General features: G+C 46.6%; 2 pseudogenes; one reads left to right on the top strand and one right to left on the bottom strand.

Annotated features, from left to right (window-relative positions):
• The first annotated feature begins 8,040 nt into the window (after positions 1-8,040).
• Positions 8,041-8,609, top strand: LOC101707790 (leptin receptor overlapping transcript-like 1 pseudogene; annotated as a pseudogene).
• A 6,285-nt stretch (positions 8,610-14,894) lies between these two features.
• Positions 14,895-16,771, bottom strand: LOC147828045 (phosphatidylinositol 5-phosphate 4-kinase type-2 gamma pseudogene; annotated as a pseudogene).
• Positions 16,772-17,270: the final 499 nt, after the last annotated feature.

The raw sequence follows: 17,270 nt of genomic DNA, 5'->3' as shown, positions 1-17,270 counted from the left end.
GGTCAGGGTGGGGCCCTCCAGAGGGCTGGGCCTGGAGTGGAGGTCACTCCTGCCTGAGTCTAAGCATGGTTCTGCTCTCCACCACACCACTGTCACCACCTATCACTGCCAGCAATGGAGATGCAACCATCCTCTGTGTCTAAGCTTGTCCTCAACAGCCCCCAGGGCAGTGAGACATAAATAATGACCAAAAAAGTAACACGCACTAGGTAGAACAAGTTGGGGGGGGGGTGCAGCATGAGAAGCCACAGCCAGGGCTGGTGGACAGGGGAGTCAGAGACAGCTTCCCAGAAGAGGGGACACCCAAGTACAGACCCTAAGGGACTGTCCTGGGGAATTACTGGGGAACATGGGGAAACCACTGTCCTAGGGACAGTGTGGTCAGAGGCCTGGTGACAAGCTACAGTGTGGGACATGTGGGAACCTTCGAGGAGTCCAGCCTAGTAAGCACTTGGCGTTGGGCACTGAAGCAGAGGGTGAGGGCACAGAGCAAGGCCTGGAGAGGGAGCAGAGGTCAGCTTTTCCAAGGCCACCAAGACAGGGCTGATGTTGAGGGAGGAGGTGCTGGCATGGCTGTCAATGCCGCAGCCTGTCCTCATGGCCCAGGGTCTATTCCAAACCATGAGTTATTTTTAATATCTTCCCTATTTTTGATCCTGGAAGGATTTGCAGCAGTGGGGTGGCTCAATCGGATTTCTGTTTTACAAAGATTCTTAGACTTTTGTGAGAGAAAGCTCTGATTTAGTGAAAAAGGGAAGCTGGATAACTAGTCAGGAAGTTACTGCAGCTATCAGTGACAGAGATAGTGGCAGTCTGGGCCACAGCACAGTCTCAGAGATAGAGAGCAGTGGATGGGGTTGTGAGCTATGCAGAGGGTAGAATCAACAGCAGCCAGGGAGAGCAGAACGTGGCCCTGCCTTCAAGGAGCTCCCAGGGCAACACAGAAGAAATCAGGTGGATACAAAGAGCAATCAAAATCAGCACTTTGTGGGCCTTTCATACACACATGATCTCACTTAATGCTCATCATACATCTCAGAGGCAGGTATGAATAGGCCTGTTTTGCAAGTGAAACAGATGCCCTGTGGCAGATGCTGTCGGCTGTCCTCCCAGCAGCCATTGTCCTCCCTCTTCTTTAAACCCCATTTGGATGGGTGCTGAGCACCTGGGTGAACCATGAGTGACCTGAGCCAACCTTGGCAATCCAACTATGCTCTGTTGCCCAACCCATCTAGGGATGGGTACATAACATTGTGCTGGTAGAGAAGGAGAGAGATTTTCCTCCTCATAGAAGTCAAGTGAGGAAAGAGCCTTTTTGCTGCTGCTCTCCCTTTGCTTCTTGCTTCAGATGCTCTCAGTTAAAGACGTGAGACATAGTGCTACAGCAGCCACCTTGTGACCACAAGGCTGGAAATGACAAAAGCCAGCATCCTGAAGAAGACTGTGGGGAGCTAAGTCTTCAATAACACTGATTGAACCAATCTGAACAAACTACCTCCATGTTTCTTTTTCTTGCTTGCTTGCTTGCTTGCTTACTTTCTTCCCTTCTTTCTTTCTTTCCTTTTTGGTACTGGGAATCAAACTCAGGGCCTCAATCTTGCTAGAGCATGTTTCTTGTTAAGAAAATAATAGATGTCCTTGCAGCTCATACCAGTGTAGAAATACTGAAGAAGTGACCCTCCTGTGATGCTTCTCATCCCATTGTCATTTTCAAGTTGGAAGTGGACTGGTCTTAGTCTGCCAGAACCCACTGTCCCAGTGAGCCTGGGAATTACACCCTGCCACCCACCGCTGGTGGGCTTTAACCTGTGACTGATGGCGTGGAGGTGTCAATCTCCAGTTCCCTTGTACTGATGCAGATAACGAGGAGCAATCATCCACCATCCCCAGAGCTTCTCTGCAAGACTGAGATAAGTTCCCTTTGTGGGATTTGGCCTCACTCCCACCCTTGCCTTGCCTTCTTCCTTCCCCAGTGCTCCACTCTCCTACTTCATGTATCCTGGAAACACTTCCTAATCCGTCACTTTCACGTGACTCCTCAGCTCAACTTCTGCTCCTAGGAATCTCAATCTAAGACAGACACCATTAGTCAGGTTTTCTGTACTTGAAGCCTAAAGCACCCTCACAGACATCAGCCCAGCAAGAAGGGCTCATGACAAGTTTGCTCATATGTAGGTTTTCTGCCTGCAGATTCCATGGTCTTGTTAAACATGCTAATTAATAATCTGGTGATTAAAAATGTGTTTTTTGTCAAGTGCTACATCCATAATAAAAATGGCAGCTAACTACTACCCAATTACTGAGCATCTCTTATAAACTAGGCACCAGATTGAGACTTTACCTCAGTGACCTCATTTAATCTTCACTAGAATACTAAAGGTAGATACTATATTAGTTTTTCTTGTGGAGTAACATTTCCATGAAGCTAGCATCTTAAAACACATTTATTGTTCACATATTCTGTAGGTCAGAAGTCTGGGCATACTTCTCTGTTTTAGAGTCTCAGCCTGAAATCCAGGCATTACATAAAGGCTGTGGTCTCATCTGAGGCTCAAGGGGGGAAAGATTCACTCCCAAGCTTCCTCGGGTGGCTGGGAGACTTCATTTCCATAAAGTTGCAGAAGAAGTCCCTGTTCCCACATCGGCTGTCAGCCCCGAGGGCACTCTCAGTCTTGGAAGCCTCCTGAGCTCCTTGCCTAATGCTCATAAGCCCTCTCACAACAGAACAGCTTACTTCAAAGTCAGAATCAGAGAAAAAGGCTCTGTCTCCAGGGAGGGGCTTATTCCTCTTTTAAGGATTTTCACCTGATTAAATCAGGCCTGCCCACGATATTAATTACCCTTTTGAGTAACTCAAATCAACTAATTCAGATCCTTAATTACATTTGCCAAATGTGTTTAGCTTTGCCATATCCCATTGGCCAAAAGCAAATCACAGGTCCTGCCCACACTCAAAGTGGGGGGATTATACTGGGTGTATAATGTATCATAAGGGCCACCCTGCAATGCAATCTGTCCAATGTGCTATTATTAAATTGTACACTTGGGGAAACTGAGGCAAGGAGGTGTTTAGTAATCCTAGGCAAAGTCATACTGCCAATGAGTAGGGGTGGTGCATGATTTTAACCCACACAGCCTCGTTCAGTGCTTATACTCTTAGCTCTGAGCCTGCACTGCCCAGACATTGCCCCAAAACCTTTTCCTTTTTGTGTCTCTGAATTCCCTCAATAATCACGAGAAGAAAATGAGCCTCAGAGAAGTTAAAAGACTTGTCCAAGGTCACCCAGTGGTGAAATCAGGGCAACAAACCAGTTTTAGCAACCTCCAAACCCCCAGAGGGTAGCCAGTGCTTTGACAGAGGAATTCATAGCAGGAAAAGAGCATCCCTATTTGGGCAGGAAGGGGCAGATGGAGGAGGTAGCCTTTCAGCAGGGTCATAAATAAATAAGATTTGGCTATTTGAAAGTGGAGGACGAAGGAGAGGAGAAAATATATTTCCAAGAAAGGGACAATTGGGCAAAGCCAAGGAAGCAGACAAGCACAGATGTTTGGGATTGAGAAGGGGTGAAGGGTTGTTTTGGCCCAAGATGGGGGATTAGATGCAGCCAGGTCTCAATTTGGAAGAGCAAGCCAAGGAGTCAGTTTTACTTTACAGACAATGGGGAACCACAGAAGGGTATTGAACAACAGCAGCTATGCACAAAAAATCCTTCAAAGAAGGGCTGTGTGTGGAAGAGAGGACTGTTCAGCATTTTCTTCCCTCTGAGGGCCTTTCCAAATCAAAGGCACCCTTGATTCTCTGATAACCGTAAGAAGGAGACCAATTGAGTGAGTCCATGACCATTTTATGAGGAAATTGAGGGTCATTGAAAGACATGGAGACCCATCAGGGTAAGATGCTCAGTGGTGGCAACAAAAGTCCCAATTCAGTCATGGTGCTGGAGAGATGGAGACCAGGAATTATATATTTTTTTTCTTATAGGCTGTGGCTCATGCTTTTTGTGCACCCCACATTCATATAATAGAATCAACATGGGGATTGTTCAAAATGTGGATTTGGGGGCCCCAGGCCCAAGGGTTCTGATTTAGCAGGTGTGGACTAGAGCTGGTATATGTATATTCATTTATGTATTGGTTTATTGCAACAGGGTCTCACCATGTACCCCAAGCTGGCCTTGAGTGCCCTATGTGGCCCAGGCTAATCTCAAATTTGCATCCTCCTGTTTTAGCTTTCCAAGTGCCAAGATTATAGGTATATGCCACCACTCTCTAATTGAACTGGCATTTTAAACGAGCACCCCAGGTGGACCCAAAGGTCCTGGCTATTCTTCAGAAAACCGTGCAGAGCATTAGAGTCCACACCTGCGTGGAGATCGCTGCCCAGGATCCAGCCTGACCTTGCAAGTCTTTCTCTTCCTGCCCTTTCCTCCCTCTGGGGCCTGCCTCGGCCCGGCTCAGACCTCGCTACTCCAGTCTCAACCTTGAAGATCTGCTCTATGCAGCAGCCCCAGTGAACCTTGCAAAGCCGGATCTCACTTTCTGGTTCCACAGATCAAAGCCCTTCCGTGGTTCCCATGGCCCACAAGTGAGCGCCCCTACCTTACCTGACCGGCAGCCCAGCCCTGGCCAAGGCAAGGCTCTGTTGCTACTCTGCTACCTCCTTTCCTGCGGCCTGCTGAGCACCTCCCAACTTGCCCTAAGAAGGGTCTTCTATGCCTTGCCCCAGAATAAAGGACATGTAGCAACTTTCTGTTCTTTTCTGTAAACCTCCAACAACACTTTAGGGCTGGCTGATCTAAGTGCTATTAGTAAGAGTAAACTGAGGCTCATAGGGCTGATAACTTGTCCCAGGAGGGCTCCACTTCCCGCAGCAGCCAGCAGGGGTACGCGGAGCCCCGGGACTCGGGGCGGGGGCGCTGGAAGAACGCGGGCTTTGATTCTGTTTCCCGGCGCAGACCCAGACGCTAATTAAAATCGCCTGGGCCGCGGGGGCGGCAGGGCGGGCACAAAGCCGGCTTTGACCCTGCGGCCGCGGCGCACAGGGGCCGCTTGTGGGACGTGTTTGTTTTTGCTCGTAAAGTGCGGCAGCTGAGCGGTGCCCGGGCGGCTGAGAGGGGCGGGAGCCTGGCGAGGGCCCCTGAGGCCACCGCCGCCAGCGCACCAGGCGACCTCGGGGGAGTCCCTTCCCACTCGCAGCCTCAGTTTCTCCTTCCTTGACAGGGTACCAGTGAAAACAATGTGATATTAACTAAGAATTAACATTTGAGTGCTAATTGGACCCCAGGCTCTGGGCTAAGGCTTTTTGTGCTTCCTTTTGTTTAGTCCTCCCAACTCTATTAATATCCTCATTTTACAGATGGAGCCAAGGAAGGCTGAGCACCTTGCCCAGGGCCACACAGTTTTTTAAATGAAAGGGCTAAACCCAGTGTGCTAGTGCAGGCCTAGAATCCCAGCATTCTGGGAAGCTGAGGCAGGAGGATTGCAAGTTCAAGGCCAGCCTGAGCAATTTAGTGACATAGTGAGACTGTCTCAAAAATTAACTAAATATTTATATAAAGGCAGGGAATGCAGCTCACTGTGAAAGACCTTGGATTCAATCTCCAGCACCACAAACAAAACAACACAACAATAACAACAACAAAAGCTAGTCTGCCAGAACCCAGGACTGTATCTCTGAGAGCTGTAAGAGGCTGCCTCTTAGCGGAGGGGGAGCTGCTAGGAAGGGCCAACCTGGGGCAGGAAGCGGGGTTTCAGCAGGGGGGATTTTCCTGCTGGCCGCCTGTCAAACCGTCCATCCAAGTGAGAGGAGAGTCTTGCAGGGCCATAGACAGAAGTGCTGGTGGCTTTCTCAGGTTCCTTCCAGCCCTGGTCGTCAAGACCCTGGCTGTATACCTGTGTCAGGGCCCTGCAGTGAGGCCCCTTCTATCCCTGCTGGGTCAAGTGTGAGGTCTGTCTGGGTGGGTGGGGACCAGGAAAAGATGGGCACCTCCTTCTTGGGAGCCCCCGTGGTTGGAGGGATCCCCTGGCCTTCTCGGTATTTGAATCATCACATCCTGGGCTTTGCATTTCCTCTTGCCATGTGGCTCCTTTTTTCATCCAACTTCTACTTACCCTTCAGTTCTCAGCTCAGAGCAGGTTATACCCTCACACAGCACCACTTCTCTTCGGAATACCCATCCCGGGATTAGGATGGCCTCAAGGCCTTTGCCCCTCCTGCCAGACCAGAAGCCCCAAGGATGGGACTGCAAGGGCTTGTGCCCCTCTCTGCCATCCACCCCCTCCTTTCATGATCTGGCCCAGGAAGATGCACTGGAGAGTGTTTCCTCTGATGCCTCAGGATCAGGCCTCAGTCAAGGCCTGGCTGGGTGACTTCCGGTGAGGATGAATATCCTCAAAAGAATACAGAAATCTGTGGGGGCCCACGTTCACTGCTGAAGGAGAGAACAAAGAAACTGAAAATTCCCATCCAGTAACTAAGCACCAAGAAAGGTGTCTCCAGAGTGTCTTGTGCCAGGGATTCTGCCTCCCCTCGGAGAGGGAGATGGTCACGGTCATCTAACAACCTCAGCTCTAGGCCTCTGTGCCTCCCCCACCTCCCACTGGCCTTGTGTCTGCAGATAGATGGCGTGGGAGGGCTCCCACACAGATGAGAGTGTCCGCTGATCCCAGCCACCTGTGAGGACTACACAAACCAGGAGGAGGACCAGCAGGGAGGAAGGGTTTCTCAGAGGTTCTTTCCCTCCCCAACCCCTGGGAGCCAGAACTTGGACAGAGACACTATTAACACAAAATTTGCAAACATGGTTTCTAAAAATAGCTCTGGCTGGCAAGGCCCACCTGGCACAGGCTGCACCTTCGCGGCTGCTGGCCTGCTCCCTTGGAGCGCTGGCCATCAGCCTGTCAGCAAACATGTCACTCTGCCCCTCAACCCGTGGTAAGGGGCGGATCCAGGGGAGAGACCTGAGTGAAGATGAGACTTGTCCCAAGCTGGTGAGAGGGAGAGGGAGGATGTCAGCCTGAGCAAGAAGATGCCTTATCTATGAGGTTGGTAGAGGAGACAGAGCTGCTGCCTACAGGAGTTCCCAAAATGGTGTGGGAGTGGGGGACAGGACATGTGTATGTGAAGAGGACCAATGCAGCATTTAAATTTTTGCAAATGAAAATACCCCAACCAGAGTAGAGAACACCCAGAAGATGAAGGAAAAACATGAGGAAGGAGGGTGGGGCCAGGAAGTGACTCCTGATCGTGATGTACCCAGATGGGGGTGGGCACATGGTCACCCACCAGCAAACCCTCCAGACCTCAGAGCCAAGAAGATCTGAAAGCTCATCTTGACCAACTCATTCACTGAGCAAGTGAGAAAACTGAGGCCCAGACTGGGGATGTGACTTGCCAGGTCCCTCAGCAAGCCAGTGGCAGGGCTGGACTAGAACTCAGGTTCACTGGCCTGATTCCATTTCTAACAGGTCCTTCAGCCTCTCTGCTGGCTGATGAATGGCCATCATTAATAATGAGTCACAAAATGCTCCTTCTCCATTGTCAGGATTTACTGAGCACCTGTTTTGTGCCAGCCACTGGGCTCATGAAGGTGAACTAGACAGGAAGGACCCTGCTTTCCAGGAAGTTCCATTCCAGTTTAGTGGCAAGAATGGCTCAGGTATACATGGAGCTCGGCTGTGCTCAGCCACTTTCCCATAAACTCATAGAACAACCATATTACAGTTGGTTATTATCATACAGCTGTTTCCCAGGTTATAGTAGAGGAAGTCAAGGCTCAGAGCAGTTAATAACTTGTCCCAGGTCACCCAGCAGTGTTGGGATGGAGGCTGCCCATGCTGCCTTGGGCTCCCTCTGAGTCAATAGGGACAGGCTTGTAGATAGGAGGCCAATCACTTGCTTCTGGAAGCTTCCTGTTCTGGATGCCCCCGTGGAGGAGAAATATGAGTGATACAGGGGAAATAAATGTAACTCTCAACCTGCTGGATGTCAGATATGCAAAGTTCATGGTCCCCAAAACTTAAGAATGAATTCTAGTCGCTGCCTCAGGTTGTGGAGCTGGAGCAACGTCACCGCCATGGCCGGCATCAAAGCTTTGATTAGTTTATCCTTTGGAGGAGCGATTGGGCTGATGTTTTTGATGCTTGGATGTGCCCTCCCAATATACAGCCAATACTGGCCTCTTTTTGTTCTGTTTTTTTACGTCCTTTCACCTATTCCATACTGCATAGCAAGAAGATTAGTGGACGATACAGATGCTATGAGTAATGCTTGCAAGGAACTTGCCATATTTCTCACGACAGGCATTGTTGTTTCAGCTTTTGGACTTCCCATCATATTTGCCAGAGCACATCTGATTGAGTGGGGAGCTTGTGCACTTGTTCTCACAGGAAACACAGTCATCTTCGCAACAATACTAGGCTTTTTTTTGGTCTTTGGAAGCAGTGATGATTTCAGCTGGCAGCAGTGGTGAAAAGAAGTTACTGAACTATTGTCAAATGGACTTCTTGTCATCTGTTGGCCATCCATGCATACGAGAGAGATGGGGCAGTAGTGATACATGGTGTAGCAAGTCTCTTGGGGGTATCCTAGGTGCTTCCTTTTCACTTTTATTGTATACATATTATTTTCACAGAGACTTGCTGAAGGATTAAAAGGATTTTCTGGTTTGGAAAAGCTTGACTGATTTCACACTTATCTATAGTATGCTTTTTGTGATGTCCTGCTAGATTTAAATATTTGTATGGGGGCCGGGGATTTAGCTCAGTGGTTCCACCACCTGCCTTGCAGGCGCAAGGACCCGAGTTCGATCACCGGTACCAAAAAATAAAGAAATAAAATAAATATTTGTATGTTTTCCCTGTTCAGCTTTTTTTTTTAATCAATATGCAATGTTAAATATTTTTAAATGTGTTAACCCTTTGAATTGTTTAGAAATTCAGAATTCTTCTGGCTATATTACTGGGCTAAAGTACATATTTTTTCTCAATCTCCATTATTATAAAAAATTATGAAAATAAGTTTTCAGGATAATATTGCTCCCACTTTTATGCACACATGCAGATTGTTGGCATACCTTATAGACTATCAACTCAGTGCAAATATAGCTGCATTTATACCTCAGAGAGGCCAAGCATTAATGCCTATACCCTCCACAAGGGTTGCTGGTTTTACTAGTAGACAGATGTTTTGTGACTTGAAAATTATTTTGTGGAATTGTTACAAAGGAATGCTTTTCTTCTCGATTATTAGAGGAATTTATGTTAAACTTTAGGGTAAGGATGTAAAAACAGATTTTTGAAATGCCGTTATTTATGTTTATTATAGTCAAAGTGGAGTGAGTTGCAGTGTGGGAAAAAAATCAATGTTGAAATTCCATGGTTTGAATGCTTTTTCTATTTATAAGTGAAATTTTTGATTGGCCTTTTGTATTTTATCTTGGGTAAAATGGACATACATGGAACTACTGACTAGGGAAAGTGGTATGTTTGCATCATATATACCAGAAAACCTTCCTCTGCTTCCTCCTTTTAACTTATTTTGTACAATGTATATATTAAGTAAAAGAACTTTTCAAATACAGTTTAATAACACTTAGAAATGTTTAAATCATCTGGGAAATAATTGCTGTCCCATGCATTGAGTGCCCCTCCCCTGTAAGGCCTAGACATGATTAACAAGTAACTTGTTAGTCTTGCAAATAATCCATGCATTAACAATTTAAGATTTAGACCATGGTAAGGGTAGTTCTTATTCTTAGGTTATATCATGTAACTTTAAAGTATTTAAAACATGTTTCCTGTATTTGTTTGATTCCATAATAATAGATCTGCTATTTCCTTATGAAAGATATTTATCATATGAATTAATGCAGAGTAGCCAAATCTAGCTGTATAGCAGCTTCAGGAACAGACTTGCCCAAAAAATTCCCAGTGTTCAGGCATGATCAAAATGTAATGGTCATTTTCATCTCATGATTATCAGTACCTTTTTTAGGAGCTGGTTATGAAAATTTTCAAGTTGACCTGACAGTATTTTGTTAAGGATATTTGTGTGTCTATTCAATGTATTTACATAAAAATTGTTTTGCCTTCAGTCAAAACTGAGTAAACATGACAGCTGTCTTTCATTGTTTTAAGTTTATTTCTCAAGAAAATGGGAACAAATTCTGAGTTGTTCAGCTTTTTACTAAAGATGCCTAAAGCTACAGGTTTTTATGTTTTTTGTTTACTGCCCCAAGTTTGTTTCTTTCGGCTGTAAGATGGAAAGCAGAAATTTCTGCATGTGGCTGTGCCATTTGCACATTAGGCAGAAAATGCCTTGCCATGCAATAATGTTCTAGACTTCAAGAGGAAGGAACAAGTATGCATGAATTAGCTGGTGATACAGTTGGAACTCTGTGCCTGTAGTCTACTGGTTTTATTTTTTTTAGTTTCCGTTTTCTGTTCCTCTAGAACGTCAGTGCAGTGCACTGCTACTTTTTATTCACTTGGCCATAGATTGTTTTTTCTAACACCTGCATATTCTTTCCGTATACTGATTGCATTGGCAGCATTGTGTCTTTGACCTTGCACACTAGCTTTACAGTGCTGTCTCTGGTTTCTAGGCTAGTTACTTAAAATAAGACTTTTCCATAGAATATGCACTGACACAACATTGCCATTCTTCTATGGAAAGAAAACTTTTGATGGTAAAATAATAAAGATTTTAAATTATGCATTTAAAAAAAGAATTCTAAAGAACAATGGAGGTTAATAATAGGAAATATTCATCAGTTAAAATGTATATGAGCCTGTTGTTGTCATATAGGTAGGTTTTCAAGCTAGGAGTATACTGTCTTTACTAGGTGCTATTCAAATTTTATATTTCCTCCAGAGTCAGTTTCATTAATTTGTCTTCCAAGGTACTTCTTAGAAATTGTCAAATTTATTTAAAAAAGGATTTTTGTAATATGCTTTCTACATCTTTTTAAATTCTGTAAAATCTGTGGTAATGTCCTCTAAATTTTGATATCGTAATTTAAAAATGTATAATTGATATTGTGTAATAGGAAGAAAAGGTCTAAAGGAGCAGGGGAAGTGGGAGGGGTAGAGGAAAGGAAAGAAGGGAAAAGAAAAAATATGAGAAAAGGGAAAAAAAAGGAAACAAAGTTTTTGCAAATAGGGAAGGGTGGAGGGGGTGAAGGGAGGGCAGGGGAAGGGGAAAAAAAATAAGAACCAAGATACTCATGTAGTGGTACAAGATCCCAATGATGAATGTAACTGTATTTTACATCTAAAATGTGTCAATAAACTTAATGGAAGAAACAAAAAGAATAGGAAATATTTATTGAGAGAGATATAGCTCCTGAGAGACAGGAGGAGACCCAAAAAATGGGTTGCCATGGACCCCACTTTATAGAGGAAGTTTTATAGAGCAAATCACTAGGTGGGCACAACATAGGACAAAACTAGGATCAACCAATAAGATTACAAGTTTAGCCCCTTAGGTAATATTGATCCAACAGTGAACTAGGTCACATAGCAAGAGTACATGGAAAGAAAAAGGACCTTTTTAGGAAGAAACAAACCAGGGAGTTCCGGCCACCCATTGGGCGATGGATGTCTACCAGGTGAGCACAATTCCCAATCCATTGTTCATCCTTCAAGGAAGTATGCAGTCTCAGTCACCCCATTCCCATCTTGAGGCCTGGCCCTCAACAAATGTGCCTCCAGCCACAGTTGTAATGTATTCTCATCTTTTGTACTGACTCCCTCAAGGGCCTAGCCCTATCTGGCTACTTATTCTCTGTTAGGTAGCATCTACCCAGGTCTCAGGAACTGATCAAACTAGAGCCAAATGTCCACTCCCAGAATGGGAGAGCAGAGCAAGAGCTCCAATCTTCTTCCCAGTCCTCCTCCCGTTCCAGGGCTATGGAAGGGAGGCTGGTAGGTCAGTAGGCATAGAGGCATGTGACCTCCCTCAAAGGTATGTGGCTGTGCTGAGTCCCTGCAACAGTCCCAGGCACTGCCCACTGGTGGTCTATAGAAGCCCTGGCTCAGCCTGAGTGAGAGCCTGTGTGACATTTTCTCCTTTCTTTTCACATCATGCTGAATTCTCTGCACCAGGCTAACTAATTCAAGGTGGCCTTCTCTGCACACATACTCTAACCATTCTCCCACATTCACAGCACCAGTACATCTGGATCTTCCCACTTGCTGCCCAGAATTTCCCAGAACTCCACGATGTAACCCTTGCCTTATGTCTATGCATCAGTCACACATTTTGTGGGGTGATAGAGCTCTGACCAGGGAACCTGGGAGACATCACTGTCCCACTCTGCTCACAACCTCTGGAAATCCATCTGCATCAGAGCTGTCCCCTGCCTGGCAAAGCGGCCCTTTACCCAGCACCTTCTGATGTCAATGGCTACTATGGACACATAGTGTCAGTTTGGGATTTAAGCTCCTGCCAACTGCATCCACACCTAGGCTGGACCTAACAGACGTGAGTGCTCTGTGAGGCAGGCTGGCCAGGTAGGCCAAACTGAAGGCACTATGGGCACTGTGGCTGTGCCTTCCTTGTCTAATATTTTGTTTTCTTGAAAACAGCAACCTACTCCAAGGAAGTGGTGCTAGGCAGATCTTTGCCCAGGACAGGCAGCTGCTTCGATAGAGGTGGGGAGAGCACCAGCTGACAGGTTCACTGAGCCCCAAGGTGGCCCTGAAGTGTCTGCCAGATGGCTCAGCCTGTCTGATGCCCCCTTCAGGGCTCTGGACAGAGGCTGGCTTGGCGCTGGACAGATAAGAATGAAGAGGGTGGAACATGCATCCTTGGTGTTCCTTTCCCAGTTCCAAGCTGCATTCCCCCAGGGAAGTATTCCTAAGGTGGCCCAAGAGACCATGCTCCTTGGAACCAAAATGCCTGCCTAGCTAACACATTCTGTCCCTTAGGGAGTTAAAATGGGAGACCCAGAGAGTGGACAGCAAGAGAAGCAGGGACTGTGGGAGGCTGAGTGTCAGGACTAAGAGAGGCCAAGGGAGGAACTGCGGCTGCTCCTCTGGAGGGCACAGGAGGGGCCACCTGGCCATGTTCGGACATTGCAGTTTAGACTCTGACATCACAGAGGCCATAATGTTAAGTGAAATAAGTCAGACACAGAAGCTTAAATATCTCATGGTTTCTCTTATATGAGAAACACAAAATATAAATCAATTAAGAATAAAATAAAAGATAATAGGAAATGGGGAGATAGATCATTTTGCCAAAAGGAAGGGGATCAAGAGAAGAGGGAGGGGGAGGGAAAGGAGGGGAAGGGGATAAAAAAAGAATTAAGTTGTGTTAGGTACATGTACCAATTCCTCATGATGAATGTAATCATCAGATACTGCAAATATGTACTAATAAAAATTAAAATTAAAACCCAAAAGACCAAGAGGTATGCTGCTTGAGAAGTCCCTCTGTACTCCCTCATCATCCCGCATCTCCAAGGCACCTCAGTGGCTCTGTGATCCTTGCAATCTGAATGATTCTAACCACTGGACTCCTACAAAAACCCTTGGGCTGGCAGGGATGAGCCCCAGGCATGACATTAACTTTAGGGTGACCTAGATAAGTCACTCATCTTCTCCCAAGCTCAATTTTCCTATCTAGAAATTGGGGAGACCAATCACAGTTTTTCCGTGTCCTCCCAGAAGACATGATGTTGGCAGGGGGCGGGGGTTGTGAGAATAAAATGAGATCACAATTTGGAAACCACATGGAGACTAAGCATCCATTTACAAGTGATTCATTATTTATGACCTCATCCGCATGAAAACACCAAATGGCAAATCCTTGCCTCCCTCAGGTTAGAAGATTATTCAGTCATTCAGTCAATGAAGATAGAAAAGTTTTACTTGGGTATTCAATAACATTTGGGGATCTTAGGTGGCGGGCAAGAGAAAAGACCTCAGCATGAGTATCCCCAGGTTTAGTCTGTCCTGGCAAAAGGAGTTTCACAGACACAATCACCACAGCTCTTTGGAACCCCTACAATAATGCCAGCCCTGTGTAATGTTCATGATACATAATGATTCTGTTCAAGGTCAGCCCCATCAGCTACGGGGTACTGCCCTGAGTCCTCAGAGTACAAATGAGGAGATTGAGGTGCAGAGAGGTTGCTGGGGAGGCTTATCCAACGTCGTAGGTTTGTGGGAAACCCTGGATGAGTTGAGTCCCAGGCTTTCAGTCTTTGCAGCTGGCTGCCTGAGATGTTGCTGGGGGCGGGGGGAGCTGCCCCATGTCACTCCCCGAAGTCTACACTAGCTGGTCCCATCCTGGGCACCAACATCAGGAGAAAAACGCTGAGCTTCAGCCCTCAAAGAATAGATGGAACTGCCAGAGCCACCTCATTTCTCAGCTTTGTTGCCCCTACTAGTGCTCCCTCCCTTTTCCAATGAGAACTGTAGTTCACTGTGTACATGTGGTCATCCCCAAAGACTATGGAGTCTACATTTGACCTGCCAGAGAGATGACTCCCCCTTACCCTTAACCCTCCGTGGACTCAAGTGCTGGTTCGAGGTTCAGCAAGGTCTAAGAAATCAAATGCCACTCAGGGTCTTAGGAAAGAATCAAGGGCCAGCCCAGGATGTCTGCAGGAGCTATGCAGTTGTTATTTGCCACAGATGAAAATGTGTGCCACACCCTGTGCTAGGCACTCTTCCACATGGTTTTTATCTGTATATGTAATTCCAGCACCCTGGGAGGCTGAAGCAGGAAGATTGCAAGATTGAGCTCAGCTTGGGTGACTTAGGACACCCTGTCTCAAAATAAAAATTAAAAAGTCTGGGGAAGTAACTCAGTGTGAAGGCCCTAGGTTGAATCCCTAGTACTAGAAAAAAAACCAAGTTATCTTTTTATTTTTTGGATTGAATAATTTATTTTTGTATTGTGATAGTAATGGGAGTAAATACATAAGATCTTTTATTAATAAAACAAAAAAGGTGAAAAACAAGCAACAAATGAAGATTATACTGCCTAAGATACATCAGCCGCATAATCAGTAAACCCAGTTCTAAAAAGCAACAGCTGCTGGTGTCACAGAGTTTTATTGCATTCAACAAGGGAAAGGTAGATGATGGGAATGGAAAAGATCCACCAGGATCCACACAGGACAGGAAGATATTACAGGGGCTCCAACCCCACACTGGAGACTTCTCTTGCTACCTCCTTTGGAGCGGAAGGTGACAGGAAGGCAGTTTCTCACTTATGACCTCATGCCTTCTTGTGGGACTGGTTAGTCCAGCCAGACACAGAGAAAAACAGCTTTGCATCCCCACAGGCCAGTTGCTGGTGCCCATCTTTATGTGAAAAAAATGTGGATGCTTGGGAGGGGGTATCAAGAATGAGTATCTTAGCCCCAAAGGCATTGGAGGGAGGGAAGGACACCCATTTCATCTCATCAGGGTCCTCTACATTCTGAGAATATCACCCATTAACTGAGCTATCTTTGGAAGTGGATGGGTGATTGAGTTATGGATCTGACTCCTCTCTGGGGGAGGAGAGTGAAGATGACAAAGAAGGCCATCTGTCCCCTGGGAGACACAGCAGCAGTATAAGATGGGACAGAAGAGAACAGAATGAAAACAAATCCAGCTGAAAAAAGGGTTTGAGAAAGGGCAGAAGGAAGTGTGCTAGCTGCACACATTCAGGGAAGTTCCCACACTTGAGATCTCTATCCTGTTTAAATGACCAGAACTGACCCAGGAGAGATAGTCCCTTCTGCTGGAAATAAACCTTGGGGACAGCTAGGCAGGAAGAAAGGAAACTTAACGTGCCAAACACAGGCCCATCATTCCAGCCTCCAGAACTGACCACACCCATTGAAACTTTCAGGTCCAGGAAAGCCATGAGGTTCTGGTTCACGCAGCAGTAGTCAAACACCTTCACCCAGGCTCAGACACTTCTGGCCATCTCTGGGCGTCTGTGCCCAGATGTGCAGATGGTTGCAGATGGAAGTGGGAGTGGGGTGGGAGAAGACTAGAGCTGTCTTCATTATCCACACTGACTCGGTACATCCCCAAGAACTGGGGCAGCAGCGTGCTGCCATGGCACTTCACGATGTACTGGTGGTAGTTGGAGAGGTTGCTGTGCATGTCAGCAATGTCCTCACTGGATACTTCTTTGATGACTAGAGTTCGATCATAGGAGATGAGAAATCGACCATCGCTCCCTTCACTTTCACTTGGGGGGCTTCGGGTAAGAGGTACCAAGTAATCCTGGTCATCAATGCCAGATCTATCACAGAGGTTCCTGAAGACCTGGGGACAATATTCCTTGAACTTGAAATGACTAGGTAGATTTTCCCTATGGAAAAGGTGATTGTTGACCTTGATCTTAGAGCTAGCCTTAAAGCCATCTGGCAGAAGCATCACCGGGGGACGCACCTGGCTGAGTTCACTGATCAAGTGGGCTACTCCCCACAGGAACACGCCCACCAGCGGGTCTGCTGCCCGGAACACCTTCACCTTCTGTTGCACGAAATGCTTCTTGGTTTTGGAGGCGAAGCCGAAACCCGGGCCGGGGCCCGCTGTTGCCGCGGGTGCGGTGGCTGGCGGGACCGAGGACGCCATAGTCTCCCGTGCACCCGACTGAGCGGAAGCCGGAGCCGGTCCCAATCCAAGCGCCCGACCCCGGAAGGGGTGCTCACCTGCCAAAAACCAAGTTATTGTCATCCAATTTTATAGAAGAAAGAATGCAGTGGGCCGGGGATTTAGCTCAGTGGTTCCGTCGCCTGCTTCGAAAGCGCAAGGTCCTGAGTTTGATCCCTGGTACCAAAAAAAAAAAAAAAAAAAAAAAAAAGCTTTGCTTAAGAATGTAGGCTCAGACACTGGATTTAGTGACTTGTCCAGGGTCACACAACTACTGAATGAGGGATCTGGGCCTCCAACTTCAACCCTTTGGGTAAAGATCAAATTTTTCATCTGTTATTCAAGACTTTTTGCTATATGAACGCAAAGCCATCAAACAGACTGGTTTCCTGCCTTGCAATACCCAAGCAGACCTGCCTTTCCACCTGCACGCCTTTGTTCCTGCCCTTCCTCACCCTGAAGAATGGTAGCACAGAAAGAATAAGGTGATGAGGGAGCCAGGAAGGAGGAGAGTTGGAGAGAGGAGAGAGAATGCGGTATCTCAGACACTAAGAAAGAGGGAACACACGAACGCAGGAAAACAGGCCAGAACCTCCTCCAGGGCTGGGTGGTTTCTTTCTCCCCTCTCACTCTGGTGCAGGCAGACACTGTCACTTGACCGA

Source organism: Heterocephalus glaber, unplaced genomic scaffold (genome assembly GCF_053883595.1).
Source record: "Heterocephalus glaber isolate CG9 unplaced genomic scaffold, H.glaber_assembly_v1.0 deba00001428, whole genome shotgun sequence".
Lineage (NCBI taxonomy): Eukaryota > Metazoa > Chordata > Mammalia > Rodentia > Bathyergidae > Heterocephalus > Heterocephalus glaber.
This window is presented reverse-complemented; position numbering and strand designations above follow the sequence as displayed.